This window comes from Symphalangus syndactylus, chromosome 5, assembly GCF_028878055.3.
Source record: "Symphalangus syndactylus isolate Jambi chromosome 5, NHGRI_mSymSyn1-v2.1_pri, whole genome shotgun sequence".
NCBI lineage: Eukaryota > Metazoa > Chordata > Mammalia > Primates > Hylobatidae > Symphalangus > Symphalangus syndactylus.
Genome location: NC_072427.2, coordinates 50,488,448 through 50,504,706, shown reverse-complemented (window position 1 = coordinate 50,504,706; position 16,259 = coordinate 50,488,448). Strand labels below are relative to the sequence as shown.

The window sequence follows — 16,259 nt, the reverse complement described above, 5'->3', positions numbered from 1 at the left end:
CTAAGTTTTTTAAAATATGCAATTCATATCTCATATAATGGTAAGCTATATAATAAGGGGTAAAATGCAGAGAGTCTCTTGTCATTTCCTCCTTCCAATATCCAAATTAAAACATGATAAATTTTGTTTAGCTCCAAGAGCCTGTGTATCAATAATCAATTTCATTGCCACGTTAATTGCAAAAGACAACAGTACTAACAAATTTACAACAAGATATTTAAAAATATCTACTTTGTGAGACTCTCTATACATCTAGAAATACTAGATGTTTAAAATTAAATATTTCATTTGCTGATTATTTACTAAATTGTCTTGGTTATTGCCATGCCACAAATGAACACAGAACCATATAATTTAAAGATTCTATAGTATATGCTTAAGAATGAATTGCATCATGAACCTCAGTACATCAAAGAAAGTAAGATACACCTTTTATTTTTTTTTTGAGAGGGAGTCTCACTCTGTCGCCCACGCTGAAGTGCAGTGGCACGATCTTGGCTCACTGCAACTTCTGCCTCCTGGGTTCAAGCTATTCTTCTGCCTCAGCCTCCAGAGTAGCTGGGATTACAGATGGGTACCACTACACCCAGCTAATTTTTGTATTTTTAGTAGAGACAGGGTTTCACCATATTGGCCAGGCTGGTTTCAAACTCCTGACCTCATGATTCACCCCCTCAGCCTCCCAAAGTGCTGGGATTACAGGCGTGAGCCTCCGCACCCGGCCAAGATATAGCTTTCAATATAGAGATTATTTTTACATGAAACTGACCCAAACAATTTAATAAAAATTAATTTTTACTTTTAAATAAAAATGTGGGGGAGGGAACCACTCTCCCTCTCTAACATGACAGCATATATACATTTAATATATAAGCTTAAATATGTGCAAGTAATTTGTCTTTTACAATCCCAGCAACACAATGAAGACTACGCAAAGGGGAAAAAACAATCTACACAAAGGGGAAAAATAATCTATCAACAAAAGACAAATGTCTCTATCCTCTTTATCAACAAACTACATATTTACAAAGTTGAAATGTTATAGAACAACTATGATAAACACAGCTATTTAATAGTAAACCCAAGAGAGCCACCCACACAGAGCTCTTAAAATCATTTGCAGGGTTAAGCATAGTTTAACAAAGTGATGCTTGCAATATATGCATGTCCACACTGTCTATAAAACAAAAAAAAGCTAAAGAGGATATCTAGCGATATCCATCAGGGATTTGTACCTGTACCATACCCCCATACCAAAATCAGTGCATACTCAACTCCCTCAGCTCTTCAGAACCCATGGTTATGAAAATGAAGTGCTCTGTTTACTCGGGTTTCAGATTCTGCCAATGCTGTACTTTCCAGCTGCATGTGCTTGCAGATGCAAAACCCACAGATAGGAGGGTTGACATGACAACTGTATATCACAGAAATGAAATGACAAAGTATTAAACATCCTTCTCCACGTGCTTCCCAACAAACAAGTGAATCAAGAAGCTAATGCCTATATTAATAAAAATACCTCTGATTTTTATATACATATATATCAGCAATGTCTATATATTAATATATAAATAATAGGTATTTTAAAGATATAACCTGACTGTAACACAGCAATCTAAAAATTCCACTCCGCCACACAGGTTGGGTATGCCATTTCACTTCAGCAAACATAAAAAGCTTCTGCCCTACAGTTTTAAGTAAAATATATCCACTAAATACAACAAACTTCTGCACATCTGTAAAGGTAGATGACATATTATACATGGACACAACTAACAATCAAATAAACCTCTACATACACACCAAATTTAAAAACAAATAAAGGTTAACACTTCTATTGGCAAAAGATTGTTTTCACCATATTTTAACATTCATATATTCTGTATGTTCATATATGTGCATGGTGGGTGTTTCCACATATCTAGGAAATTCAGATGTTATTCAAGACACTTATCTATTACTCACACAGCAGTCGAATGGTCTCCAGCTCTATCCAGGCACCCAACAGCCCAATAAACACAGGAAGGGACAAGCCACCAATTAGGTTGGAATAAGAAAAAAATATATAAAAATGTATATTTTTATATAAAAATTTTTTAGACAATCTCATTTTTTTAAAACTCCAGAACCCAAAACAAAACCAAGAAAACCCTCAAAACCAAACCTCACAAGCACACAAAGAAGCTAACTCTATTGGCAAACAATGATTCTACTTTTGAATAAAAATATATTTCCAAAAAATGACAGAAATTGCATATTCAAAAATATTGTTGTAATATGTATCTTCTATATACAATATAATTATATATTCTGCACCAACCAAATAAATCCCATATAAACATGGCATAGCAATTCTACTGATCAAACTAAAGTGTTTATGCCCTTGTCTAGTGGTTTACTGGTCACAATATATGCCTATTAGTAATCTGTATGCAGATGCTAAAAAGCAAAAGGTAACATTTTTCTACTATATATTTAGCATCCATACAATATCTCTGGCAACTTAAGAATATTTCTATCCTATGACAATAAATGTTGTTTATACAGTGATATGTATGTATATATAAACCTGCATACACACAAATACACGTGTCGGCAATTCCTACAAATCAAAGACTAAACAATTAAAGCAAAACAATTATATATTGTGACTGTTTTATACACATGTAACAAAATTCCCCTTCAGCTGCTCAATTATTTATACACATAAATAATCTGCCTATGTGAGGGAGGGAACAAAATCTTTCACTACATATGTATGTACATATCTATCTATATATAGATATATAAATATGTGTTTACGTGTGTGTATATATATTTAGAAACATGCAGACATAATAGCTCTTATGCTTTAAAAAACATATAACAATGTATATTGTATACATGTATATTGTACACACATAAGGGTTCCATTATCACCCCATGATCTAATGAACTCAGGTTTCACATCCCATTGCTAGTATCCCCATAAAAACTAATAAAATGCCTCTACAGATAGAAACATTTTAAATCAAAAACAACTCACTATTATGAAAGTCACATTTTTTTGGCAAATGAGAACTTTTCTAACCTATGCTATTTGACTCATGTGGCAATTTTTCTGTTATATAAAAAAACTGCATATACACATCTGAAAACTATAAACAAAGGCAGACCAACATTTATGATGACATTTCCATCATGTTGCATCTGTCAGAAAAACAGTCACATACATATTTATGTTGAGATATACAGTATTATACTATAAATTGTAAGAACATTTCTATTATATCTACCACAACCTAAAAATTAAGCCCAATGATCCAATGAGCAGTTTGCCTTTTGCAAGCAAAACTGGTTCTATCCAATATGAATTAAAAATGACGTCTATACATTTAGAAAAATAGATGTTAAAAACATTAAGCATATCCACCAGCAATGCATTAATGTTTAGGGGCAATTTAATGAATTAATGTTCTGAGAGGTGATTTAACACTCCCACTAGCAAAAGGAAAGTAGTCTACCTGTTTACAATGTAATGTTAACATATATGTAAGACCACCACCAACATCTTCACATGGATTTAAGTCTGGAGGCCCTGCAACATATGCTCATACGCACACAGGGCTCCAACACCCCACCCTCTTATCTCCTAAATCCACATCTAATATTTGCCTAATACTAACAAAGCCATCTAAGAGTCTAGACACTCCTATCAGTAACCAATGACATCATTGTTTAACAATTTAATGTCCCCCAAAATGCAAAATGTCAGCCATCTCTATGCTGGTTAAGATTTAGTAACACAATCCTGTTGGTTATATATACAAAGTAATACAAATCCCACCCAACCCTTAACATGTAAGTGTTCTAGAGGCTGGCTTTTTCGGCAATTCCATCATGAAAAGAAAATCTTATACCATGTAAATAAATTTTAACAGAAAGACCATTGACAAAATAACATCTACATCCATGACTTTCATACATAAAGCAGCATTAATAAAACTTCTAAGTTAGAAGTTGTATACATTAAGTTCCCCCAGAAAAACATCCATAGCAATAAACCAAAATAAAAGGATTTTTAATGTACATCACTCAGAGGTACTTTAACAATTAGATTTCTAAAATCATTTCTTAAAATGTTTCTATATACTTCAGCAAACTAATTGTTAGCAATATCTATGTACCAAGAAAATGTCATAAAACAATTATTTAGAAACTTCATACACTGTATCCTCAAATGCACATAAACAAAATGCCTTTTTTTCTAATTAACACTTCCCATATCATTTTCTATTACCCTTATGCACTCAAAAAGTGAATAGAGAATTGTGTATATCCTTAAAAGGTGACCTGAGAATTCCTTTCTAACAACTGTTCCAGAATAAAATTCTACCAAATAGAAGCTTCCCTAGGAAACCAGTTATTTAGCCACAGCAACTACATTAACAAGCTTAATAGATTCATGTTCAAAATCTAAGTGTTTGCTTTTAACTAATTACATTCTAAGATTATGCAAAAAAAATACAATTATTACACATTTAATTTCACTGTCTGGCTTACCTAAGGCACAATGAACAATTCATACACATTTATCATTCAATGTGTATCTTATATTTTCATTTCGATACTATTATCCAAACATAATTTTCCCATATTTAAACAAACTCGTAAGCTAAATGTCCACGAAAAAAAAGTTTATATTATTTGAATATTTGGAGCTCTTTCACAATGCTAGCAGGAGTTGGGGAATGATGTCCTTATTGCATGTGCACACAAGCATATCATGTGAAGGGCTTTTACTGGTAAATCTTCAAAAGGTGAGTAGACTCTCCACATCAAGAAAAAAATATTCTTGGTTGATGAAGTTCAGGCAAGTATCAATCTTTCTTTCTTCCAAGGTTTTCTAGCTGATGAGGCATCTAGCTGAATTCAACAAATGTTATCCTTCCCCTGCAGGGTTGGCTTGTCAACTAGAGTTTGTACAGACTACCCAAAATATTTCAAGTTTTATATATTTGAAATGTTTTTCAATTCAGTAGATAATTCTTTATGCACCTGCCAATCTATGACTCAGATGGCATTTTGGGGATGAATCCGGATTGAGAGTTGCTGTTCTGATGCTGTAAGGAGCATGCAAATAGAGTAGATCTGGACTATGGCTCTACAGTGGACGCTGGCCAAAGACCCTTTAAGGCAGACATCTCCAAGGGGGTTTAGACTTCCACCGCAGCCTAGAAATAAAAATACTCCAGAAGAATCTGTAAACTACAATTTTCTCCATGCTGGGGTGGTCACTCAGACTACTCACTCCTGTTGATGTATTTCAGTGAAAAAATGGTTCACAAATCTACCCTAAATCATATGCTACAATCAGTGTTTCTTGCTGTAAAAATTTCTGAAAATTTTTAAGGATGAGAGGATTAGAGTGACGGAATGCCACAAAATATACTAATCCAAATGTTTGGTGTCCGCAAGTGGGTGGTTTCCAGTGTTTACTGTGGCAAAAGATGTTCTAAATATTATAAATGTGGGCAATCGTTGTCCTCTTCCTTGATTATTGCTCATTTCTAAAACTCTTGAAACATGACAACTGCTTATTGATTAAGAGAACCTGACAAGGTTTGTCTTGTTTTCCCCAAATCAGCTCTGCCGGATAGATGAATTAAAGAATCTGAGGTTAGAAGCAAACGGAGCAGTTGAAAGTATGTGAATACAGTTAAGATGACAAAGCCCTCAGATGGAAGAGTAACTCCAGATCAGTTATCTAATGGAGTGAACAGTATCTTTTGTACAGTAAGTTTCTAAAGGAAATAATCCTGGTCCATCTTTTTTAAGCTGCAATTTAGCCCATGAATGAAAGCTGTTTCCTTGCTCCTTAGCTGGCATCTCCTTTATACGTCTCTCCAGAATTGACAGTCAAATGTATCACAGTGATCTTAAAAAGATGTTTCTGAATGTAAATGAGTTTGAAATATTTCACAAATTTACTTTCTGCTTATTTTCTCGTTTAATTATCTGTTCATGATTTGTCCATTTTCAGAACAATTTTTCAAGCCTTTTTGTTTACACTGAGTTGTAGATCACAGTTATGTACACTACAGGAATCAACAGAGTCAATAACCAATATATTTTGCCAACCCAAATATAATAGATGCATTTACATTTATTTTTATGTTGTCAACTACTCTTAACACACCAACAAGTACACCCTCTTATCCTCTCCAACAGCAATGCCCTCTTGATTTCCAACAAGTTTGCTCAAAGGACAAGTTCATGTGAACACATGCTTTTTTTTTTTAACCTGGAATATTTATTCTCCAGTGAGCTAGCCTGAAGCAGGTGGAGGCATCCAATAAAATACAACCTTAAGGAACTACCTTTTCTCTATTTTTAACAAACCCCCAGCCAGAAATCTGACAGTATCTTAGGAACCTCTCTACTTGATGAAACAGACAACTTTAATTTAAAGCAAGACAGTATGTCCCAATTCCCTACTCTCAGCTATGTGGTACAATGAAATGCCCTTGTTCTTGACCTAAACCCTAACAAAGAATGGAGGAAAAAAAATCAGGGTGAAACTGACAGCCATACTTTGCCTGTACTCTACTAGAGGGCAAATTTGTTATACTTTCTTCATTCATGTATTGACTCTACCAATGATTGTGGTAACAACATACCAATGAAACAAAAATTGACTATCCATCAAACATTTACTAGATGCTAATTATTACACTAGGCCTTGAAGACAAAGCAGTAAAAAGTACAGTCAAGGCATCTGATAAACCATTAATGTTTCTTTCTCCCTATAAGTGAAAAACATCAAAAAAGTCAGTCTAGCCTTTTGGAACCATATTTCCAAATTCTGCTATGTACTCATCTTAGACAAATGAAAAGCATTATTTCAGTAAGTCAAAGCTTTTAAAGAAGGTATCATCATTGTGACTTAAACAATTTCTAAAGGATGGATTTTTTGGTTTTTGTTGCTGCTTTGACATCATTGTCTAAGGCTGTAATTCACTCAGTAGATAAAACACCCAGTCTACCTAAAATGTGAAGCCACGGTGTCCAGCCATGCTCACTAGAGTTACGCATTACACAATTGACATTAAAACAAAATGTACAATGTTCCAAATTGGTTGCCACCCTCCAAAATAATTTCAATAATTCCTAGGCCACATATATTTTTAAATCCTCTGTAATTTCTTCTCATTTTATTCAGTCCAACCCAAAGAAGTCTGCTTGTTTGAAGTCTGGGTTTCTTGTTCAGTTGCTGTACCACAGAGAATGACTGATTTGACTTGAATATATCCATATTCTTTCACCACTTCCAAACCTGGAGGAGTCTCAACTGAAGTGGCTAATTTTACAGTTTTTAAGTAAAAGAGAACACAGTCTATTCTCAAAGAGAATCATCATTGGAAAACAGTACTAAATTTCAAAAAACAACTATAGCCACTGGAATGCCAAACTGTATGTTGAAATTTCCGAAACCCAACATATGTAAATCCACGAGAAGTAGATGCTTAAAATCAAACAATAAATAAATAAAACAAGTTATAAAGAGTTCAGTAATTAACATTAAACACAAACAGGATCACCTTTCCTTCCTCCAAAAGGGTAGGTATTAGGCAGAAATTACCACACTATATTCATTGAGATCGTATCTGCTCTTAAAATGTTATTTTTTTAATCTACTGTTTTCTGGAATTCTTGTCTTCTTTTACCCAAAGTGAATTTATATGGACTGAATATAGAAATGGCTGAATTTACTCAAATTTAATTTAATTTAGATTTAAGTGGGTATAGCTGATTCACTGCTAGGAAAATTATCAAAAATAAGCTTGTTTCCTCATATGAGGTAGGTAATTTAAATTTATGTTAGAAATGTATTATTGTAAGTGATATATGTCTATATTTCCAGGAAATTATGAAGTGTTTATGTCCTCCCATGCATTTGAACACACTGGCTACTAACAGTCATCCCTATTAATAATAACCTTGCAAGAAAAAAATATATAGTATTCTACACTGATTTGCATTATTACGTAAGACAACTTTCAAGATTCCCTGGTCATGATCACATTTTAAAATATGCGATAACATGATATATCATTACTTTTTCCATATCAGTGTACATTAAAAGACATATAATAGCACTCTAAGTGTGGTTCCTAGATCTGTTGCATCTAGAAACTTGATAAAAATCAACTTTTCATACTTACACCTAATAAGCCAGAAACACTAAGGTCAGGACCCAGTAAACTGTGTTTAAAAAGCCCTCAGGTGATTCTTATCCACACTAAATTTAAACAAATCACTGACTAACCAAAGCTATCTAGAAATACAGTCCTTTATTCATTCTAATAATTTATCAAGAAAAGACATTTAATCAGCACACTTCACTAATTAAAACAATCTCAGTAAAAGACAATATTAACTATTTATGGTCACCTCAAGAAAAGGTATAGAAGCTAACATGGGAAAGGTAGCTGACATTCTTTATCTGAAGTAAAACAGAAACTTGCAAGCAGATGATAATTCTGACTCCTAACATACACCACCTATTGTTCCACAATTCAAACCGTGCAAGTTTTCATTATTTCCAACAAATGAAACAGTCATAACATTACTCTCAATTTACCTGTCTCCCTTCATAGAACTCAAGAACATGTTCCAACCACATTAAAATTTGCTTATTTGTTCTCCTCCTACTACTCATTAATTGCCATCTATTGCTAACTCATTCCTTCCACTACTCTCAGCAAATTACTCTGATCATGAATTAGCAAGGCTGGACCTCACGCTCCCTTTGTAGGAATGGAAAGTGTCATCCAATTCAAGAAATAATGATTCTCATCATTAAGCCAACCCTCCTCCTACCCCTCCACCAAAACACACACACACACACACACACACACACACACACACACACACACGTGTCATCTCTTCCAGAGATTATTTTCAGGGGATTTATTTTAAGTCATCTGTGAAGTATCACCCCACAAATGAGGTTGTTTGGATGGGCTGGGCCAGCAACTACCACTGCATTCTCTAAGTTGCACCAAACATCAGAAGGTAAAAGACCCCCTGTCAACACTACACCTCAACAGATCTGGCACTAATTCCCTATTTTTCTCACTTAACTGCTTATTTCTAATCTAATTCAGTTAGTAGGAAGGGAAAAACTCATTTTTCTGAATTCATCCAACATATCCCTAACTGCCTGGATCAAGAAAACTAAGAGAACCAAACAAATCTGAGAGGTTATAAATACACTAACATTTCTACCAGAAGAACAGAGACTCAAAGGCAAGAACTATAAAATAACTACATAAAATAACTATAAAATAGCTATCTCACTTTTAAAAGAATGTCCATTTCTCTGAACCCCAACAGCTTTTCACTATAAACCAGTCATTTGATTACAGTATCAACACCCACATCATTAATATGTACATATGTATACACATAACACATACAGAATTTATCAACTAAGGTAACAACTAGAGAATAAGATCTTGCTATATTCAATGTCTGTGGTATATTTAATACAGGCTTTTCTAAATTACCTTTTTATTCACCATTCCTCCTTCATAATAACTACTTATAGGCAAAGCAAAAGCACCTACTCATAGAATGTCAATCACAGATAACAAAAGACCCATCAATCACACAAGCAAAAATAGAGTATAGAATAATGTGAGATTAGAGATGTGATTCAAAAATTGCATGGTATTTAGCAAATCTTTTAATCTCCGTGGGGCTCAGCATCAAAAACTATATAATGCCAATTTCATCACCTTAACTAAATCTAAGAGTCAAAACTAAATCTCCACCTACGTCTTGTAAAGATACAGCAAAGGGTTAACTTAATTAAAAGTAGAATTAATCTCTGTAAATGTAACTTAAGCATTCTGCTAAATACATAAATTAAGTCTCCTCTCAAACAATGTCTCAGCCACAAACTAGCAATTTCTCAATTATATGCTAAATGGAGAAGCTGCCTCAGTGACAGAAACATGCTCATGAAACTTTCATACAGGGTTGGAACCGGGTGATGCAAGCAATAGGGTTTTAAAAAAAAGAGCATAGGAGCTCCTAAGTACTTATTCTCTTGAAGTGATCACTTGAAATGCATAGTAGAAATACGCAAAGGTGTGGCTGGGTGCGGTGGCTCACGCATGCGATCCCAGCACTTTGTGGGGCTGAGGCGGGTGAATCACTTAGAGACCAACCTGGCAAACATGGCAAAGCCTGTCTCCACAAAAACATACAAAAATTAGCCGGGCATGTTGGCACATGCTTGTAGTCCCCGCTACTCTGGAGGCTGAGACAAGAAGTGCTTGAACGCAAGAGGCGGAGGTTGCGGTGAGCCAAGATCATGCCAAAGATGAGACATACAATGCAGTGAACACAGAACACACTCTACAAAACATTAACTGTACTAAAGGATCTAGAACCAACTTCCTTCTATTGCACTGGAAAAACCTACAACACGCCATTATCCTTAACCTGTATTGATAGGAAAAACCATGTGAAATTTAGAGTCTAAGAATTTATGTTTTGAGTATTTGCGTCCTGAGTCCTTAGATTAATAGTAAGGCTGGACTTCAGAGTAATCACGTTGAGCTTTACTTCATCATGCTCAGTAAACACAGCTCATCACAAATCCAGCCCAGGTCTTTCCCAATGTCTTTCCCATCAACTAGTAAAAATATGTGAAAAAATAAATTCCTGCAGACAGTGTATCTCTATCCATAAGGACAGTCCCTGGCCTGGAAGAATAAATGATAAGAGTTTTATGTGACAATGGATATAAAACAACAGTAACATTCAAAGCACACAGAATTAAGGGGAATTATGAAAAAAAAGACACACACAGCAATCTACATGAAGGAAACACACACACACACACACACACACACACACACACACACAGAGCAATCTGCCAGTTGGGTCTCATAGAGCTAAATACAATAATTATTTCCACTAGCAAATTGTCCAAAGAACTGAAACGGAAATATCCTAATGCCAACACAGATACTATCAACAACTTTCTATTCTCCCCAATAATTAAATATAAACCAATTTTAGGACTAGAGTACACTGAAAACATGCATCAAAAAATTCCAGAGTTAAGTGTAAACAAATGGTATGGAAAGATAGAGGATAGACAAATAAAATCAAGGCTGGCACAACATATGAAACACAAAGTCCAAAGAAAGGATTCTGAAGGAGGACTAAACTAACTACTAACTTCTCTGACAAGAAACCAAAGTAGCACAGTAATGCAATCCAAATTTTCTCATGAGAACCCACACTATTATTCCTGATACATATCTCCGAAACATGAAATCATTAGATTTCAGGAACTGTATCATTTCAACTCAATTTTTGCTACCAAAGAACAAATGATGTAACATAAAATGAAAATATCTATACAAACAAAACATCCAAAAGACGGGAAACAGTCCGAACAACTCAGATGTACAACCTATCCCTCAAGGTCACTGTATTCTCATTAGTTCAACAGAAAATGATTCACATTAACTAAACATCAAGTTCAAATGTGAGGCTCCGTCTTTGATCTTGGGCACTTACTATGGACCTCGATTTTTAAGTTGAATCAGCTCAGCAAAGCAAATTAACCCAGCCAAGTTTTTCCTACTAATCATTTCTACATTGCACTAGTTTTTAAAACTCATGGGCAAGCAGGCATTGTGAAAAGGATTCTAGTGACCTACACAGATGACGCTGAAAGTGGAAGAGCTAGAAGAACTGTTTCTCCATGTCTGCAACCCCCTTCTTATTGTACAACCACCTCATCCCTTTATCAACATATACTTCTACAACATTCCCTACCTCTTTACTTTCTATTGGCTTAATAAATACATCCTTTGAACTTTATATCTCATTTTTTTCTTTTTTTTTCCAGACGGAGTCTTACTCCGTCGCCCAGGCTGGAGTGCAGTGGCATGGTCTCAGCTCACTGCAACCTTTGCCGCCTGGGTTCAAGTGATTCTCCTGCCTCAGCCTCCTGAGAAGCTGGGATTACGGGCACACACCACCAAGCTTGGGTAATTTTTGTATTTTTGAGACAGGGTATTGCTATGTTGGCCAGGCTAGTCTCAAAACTCCTGACATCAGGTGATCCACCCAACTCAGCCTCCCAAAGTGCTGGGATTACAGGCTTGAGCCACCACACCTGGTCTCAAATATTTCTATTGAATTAAATGTTCCCCATCTTACCATGCAAGAGAGGACTTCTCACTCCTATAAACTCAAATAGCAGTTGCTGATTTCTATTTTTTTTTTACCTTGAGATGGGAGTCTCACCTCTGTCACTCAAGCTGGAGTGCCACTGGCACCGATCTTGGCTCACTGCAACCTCTGCCTCCTGGGTTCAAGCAATTCTCCTGTCTTAGCCTCCCGAGTAGTTGGGATTACAGGTGCCTGCCACCACACCAGGCTAATTTTTGTATTTTTAGTAGAGGAAGGGTTTCGCCATGTTGGCCAGGCTGGGCTCGAACTCCTGACCTCAGGTGATCCACCCGCCTCAACCTCCCAAAGTGCCAGGATTACAGGCGTTTTAACAACAACCAAATAACCCCAAAACCATACCCAAAAATACACTGTAAATATCATCACAAGGTACTAAACAAGTGCTGGTAAACACTAAGTAACTCAAATGACCTCTATCTGGGAAGGGCTGACTACATGGTATAAACATGTGGAGTCAGGTATCAGATAGGCCTAGATTCTGATGAGATATTGTCGTAAGGAAGTAACTATAAAATACCTAAAAACTTGTTTTCTAACATGAAAAAAATTAGTACCTGGCACAGTGGCTTACACCTACAATACCAGCTAAGGCAAGAGGATGGCATGAGGCCGGGAGTTCAAGACCAACCTAAGCAACATATAAGATCCCAACTCTAAAAAAATTAGAAAACTAAAATTAGCCAGGCATGTTGACACATGACTGTAGTCCCAGTTACTCTGGAGGGTAAGGTGAAAGGATCGTTTGAGCTCAGGTGTTCAAGGCTGCAGTGAGTTATGTTAATGCCACTGAACTCCAGCCTGGACTGTGAGATACTGTCTCACTATACAAAAATTAGCAATGCTGCCTCATTCATTCACTTAATGTTTCTTAAACATCTATTGTGTGATGGGATCTGTACAAGTTAATCAACTGCACACAGCTGAAGAAAAAACATAAACAAAATCAACTGTCCTAAAAAACCAACAGTATTCATTTAAAGGCATGTACTATACTCACTGTGTTCCATAATATATGCTCCGTAAATATTATTCCTCCTCCTTCCTGGGCATCACTTAGAACCCCCTAGAACTCTGGCACTTTTTTTTTATCCGAGAAGTGGTAGTCTCATTTTTACACATCCTTGTTTCCATCTCACCAAGTGCCTCTGCCTTCCGTGATCCAAGGGTAAGTTTCCTTTTAGCTTTCGACAATGTACAACATGTAGAAAAAAAAAGGAACTCAGAATATCTATACAAATAAAAAAGGGTATCTGAGCAACTAGCAAAGTGCAATACTACACCTGCCATTTTTAAGTATTCAAAGTTTTCACAACATTTTCCGCAGAAAATTTTGAAATCGAAAAGTCTAGTGAGGCACACTGACTGGATTTCAGAGTGTCATTTTTAAGCTCAAATTTTGAAATCACTATGTTCAGACAAGGTCCTGTGTCATCATGAACCTAGCCAAGGCCTCTGCAATATATGCTTATTTCTCTTTACAAGGTTATTTTACCTGAGCAGTTTACGTTTCTGTCCTAAAAGCACTTAATATGATTTTCAGCCTCGTTGTGACACTACTGAGTAGGATCCACACTGACGACATCAAATTTTAGCGATCTGATTCTCTCTTCCTTTCAGAGGCATCAACTAAGTGGTCAAAAAATGGTATCGCATGACACTGAAAAAGTTACAACACAAATATCCCATTTCAGGCTCAGATGTCATTCTCCCACTACAAAAATCCCATGAAAATATACCTTGCTTTATTACATAAAATTCATATACTAAGCATTATTACGTGTATGGACAAGATGAAGAGAACTGAAATGCAATTATAAGACAGAATCAGGCAATTAACCACCAGAAAACATGCATTTAAAAACTTCAACCCATGGCCAGGTGCAGTGGCTCACACCTGTAATCCAGCACTTTGGGAGGCTGAGTTGGGCGGATCACCTGAGGTCAGGAGTTTGAGACCAACCTGGCCAACATGGTGAAACCCTGTCTCTACCAAAAATACAAAAACTAGCCAGGTATGGTGGCCCACACCTGTAATCTCAGCTACTCAGGAGGCTGAGGCAGGAGAATCGCTTCAGCCCAGAAAGCAGAGGCTGCAGTGAGCCAAGATCACACCACTGTACTCCAGCTTGCACAACGGAGCGAGACTCTGTCTCAAATAAATAAATAAATCAAAACTTCAATCCATGGATTATAACTGACTAACTGCTGAAATCAGTGAAGGTAGTATCAGAGGTAAACATACCACATAAAGGGTGTTTTTGCTAATCTTTGAAATGAGATCATGAAAATTCTAGTCAAGCAGCACTATTTCACATAATTATCTATGTAAATCAGTTTCTACTTGTAATATCCTATTACAAGAACCTATAAAAAGCAAAATACCAGTATGTTAATAACAAACTTCTGAAATTTGACATCATAATTAAGGAATAATGAGTTCACAAAAGCAAGCAGCTTCCTAAGCAACTTTCAAAATCTTTTTAATTCCAAGGCAAGTTTACCTATCATATAAAAAGAGAATACCTCAAATACTTCATAACCTATTTTAAGGCAGCATAATTTTTATCCCAAAATTCTATTAGAAATTATTCTACACGCTACAATGAAAGCATGTCAAACATGATATGCAACATGGATATATTTAAGGAGTCGGCTAATAAAATGTGTATCAGGAAATCAGAAAGTTGTTGACCAACCATGTTTTAGATGAGACATGTATTTTTTGTTTTTTGTTTTTTTTTTTTTTAGACAGAGTCTCACTCTGTCTGCCAGGCTGGAGTGCAGTGGCGCGATCTCAGCTCACCGCAAGCTCCACCTCCCAGGTTCACACCATTCTCCTGCCGCAGCCTCTGTCACCACGCCCGGCTAATTTTATTTTTTAGTAGAGACGGGGTTTCATCATGTTAGCCAGGATGGTCTCGATCTCCTGACCTCGGAATCCGCCCGCCTCGGCCTCCCAAAGTGCTGGGATTACAGGCGTGAGCCACTGCGCCCAGCCACACGTATGTATTTTAATGCAAGAATGTAGGATGATTTTTAAGTAACATCAAGCATTAACTACCAAGGATGTTTTAAGACTGATATGTTGATGTGCGTCCCTAGTGGAAACATGCAGAAGCTTAGACTAGCATTCCACAACAAAAGATTCACCACACTCAATTATACTATCTATATCCCAAGTTTTCTTCTATTATATCATCACAATCAGGATTCTCAAAAAGTCCAGGAAGCTCCAGACAAAAGAAAATGTATTATCACCAAGCAAAATAACTACAATAAGCACGCATCTTGCAGAATCTAGAGCTTTTATAACCTACCTTTAACTCATGTAACACGCCATATTTAATTAAAAAGGTCCTGAAAACAGGTTTTCTTCAAATATGCTGCATAATCACTCATGCCAAAATCTAAGGGCCATCCATACCAGCAAACCAACGCAAGGAGAAATGCTTCCCCTCCAAAAACAAAGAAAAAAGTATAATTAGAAGTAGTTCCAGAGCAGTACGGGAAGAAATCACAGGTCTCTCTACATACTACCCCACGGTTTGTAGAGGGAAAGTGTTTGTCTTATCATCAGTCAATTTGTCTGAACTGAGAAGCTCTGTCTTTAAAGATCCAGATAACGTACTTTGGTTGCAGCTTTGGTAAATCAAGAAGTTTGTTTTAACATTTACAAATTCTGAAAACACTGATGTCACACCTGTATTATATAATCTCCTAAAGCAACTAAGGCTTCGCCTCTTTATTTTCCTTACCTGAGAGTGGCCATTAATCTGAGAAGCTATTCTGGCAGAGACCATATCAAGTCAGTAACAGGAACTATTGTTACTCTGATAGTTCCTTTTCCTTGAGTGACTACCACCTGCAAGGATGTAATTTAAAAGATGGAAAAGATGACATTCACAACCACTCCTGGTAAATTCAAGAGAAAAAATATAATTCGAATCAGTCCATCAGTATTATGGAGTTAACACCAATCTCTATAGTACTTGGTA

General features: G+C 36.1%; 3 non-coding genes across 3 annotated transcripts; all 3 read right to left on the bottom strand.

The window, feature by feature from the left end:
* Positions 1-8,776: 8,776 nt before the first annotated feature.
* LOC129483786 (small nucleolar RNA SNORD108) lies at positions 8,777-8,847 on the bottom strand. The gene has a single exon (XR_008658281.1). It is a non-coding gene; the product is annotated as a small nucleolar RNA SNORD108 (small nucleolar RNA).
* Positions 8,848-10,587: 1,740 nt separating this feature from the next.
* LOC129483774 (small nucleolar RNA SNORD64) lies at positions 10,588-10,654 on the bottom strand. The gene has a single exon (XR_008658270.1). It is a non-coding gene; the product is annotated as a small nucleolar RNA SNORD64 (small nucleolar RNA).
* A 2,975-nt stretch (positions 10,655-13,629) lies between these two features.
* LOC129483787 (small nucleolar RNA SNORD107) lies at positions 13,630-13,704 on the bottom strand. The gene has a single exon (XR_008658282.1). It is a non-coding gene; the product is annotated as a small nucleolar RNA SNORD107 (small nucleolar RNA).
* Between the last annotated feature and the right edge of the window lie 2,555 nt (positions 13,705-16,259).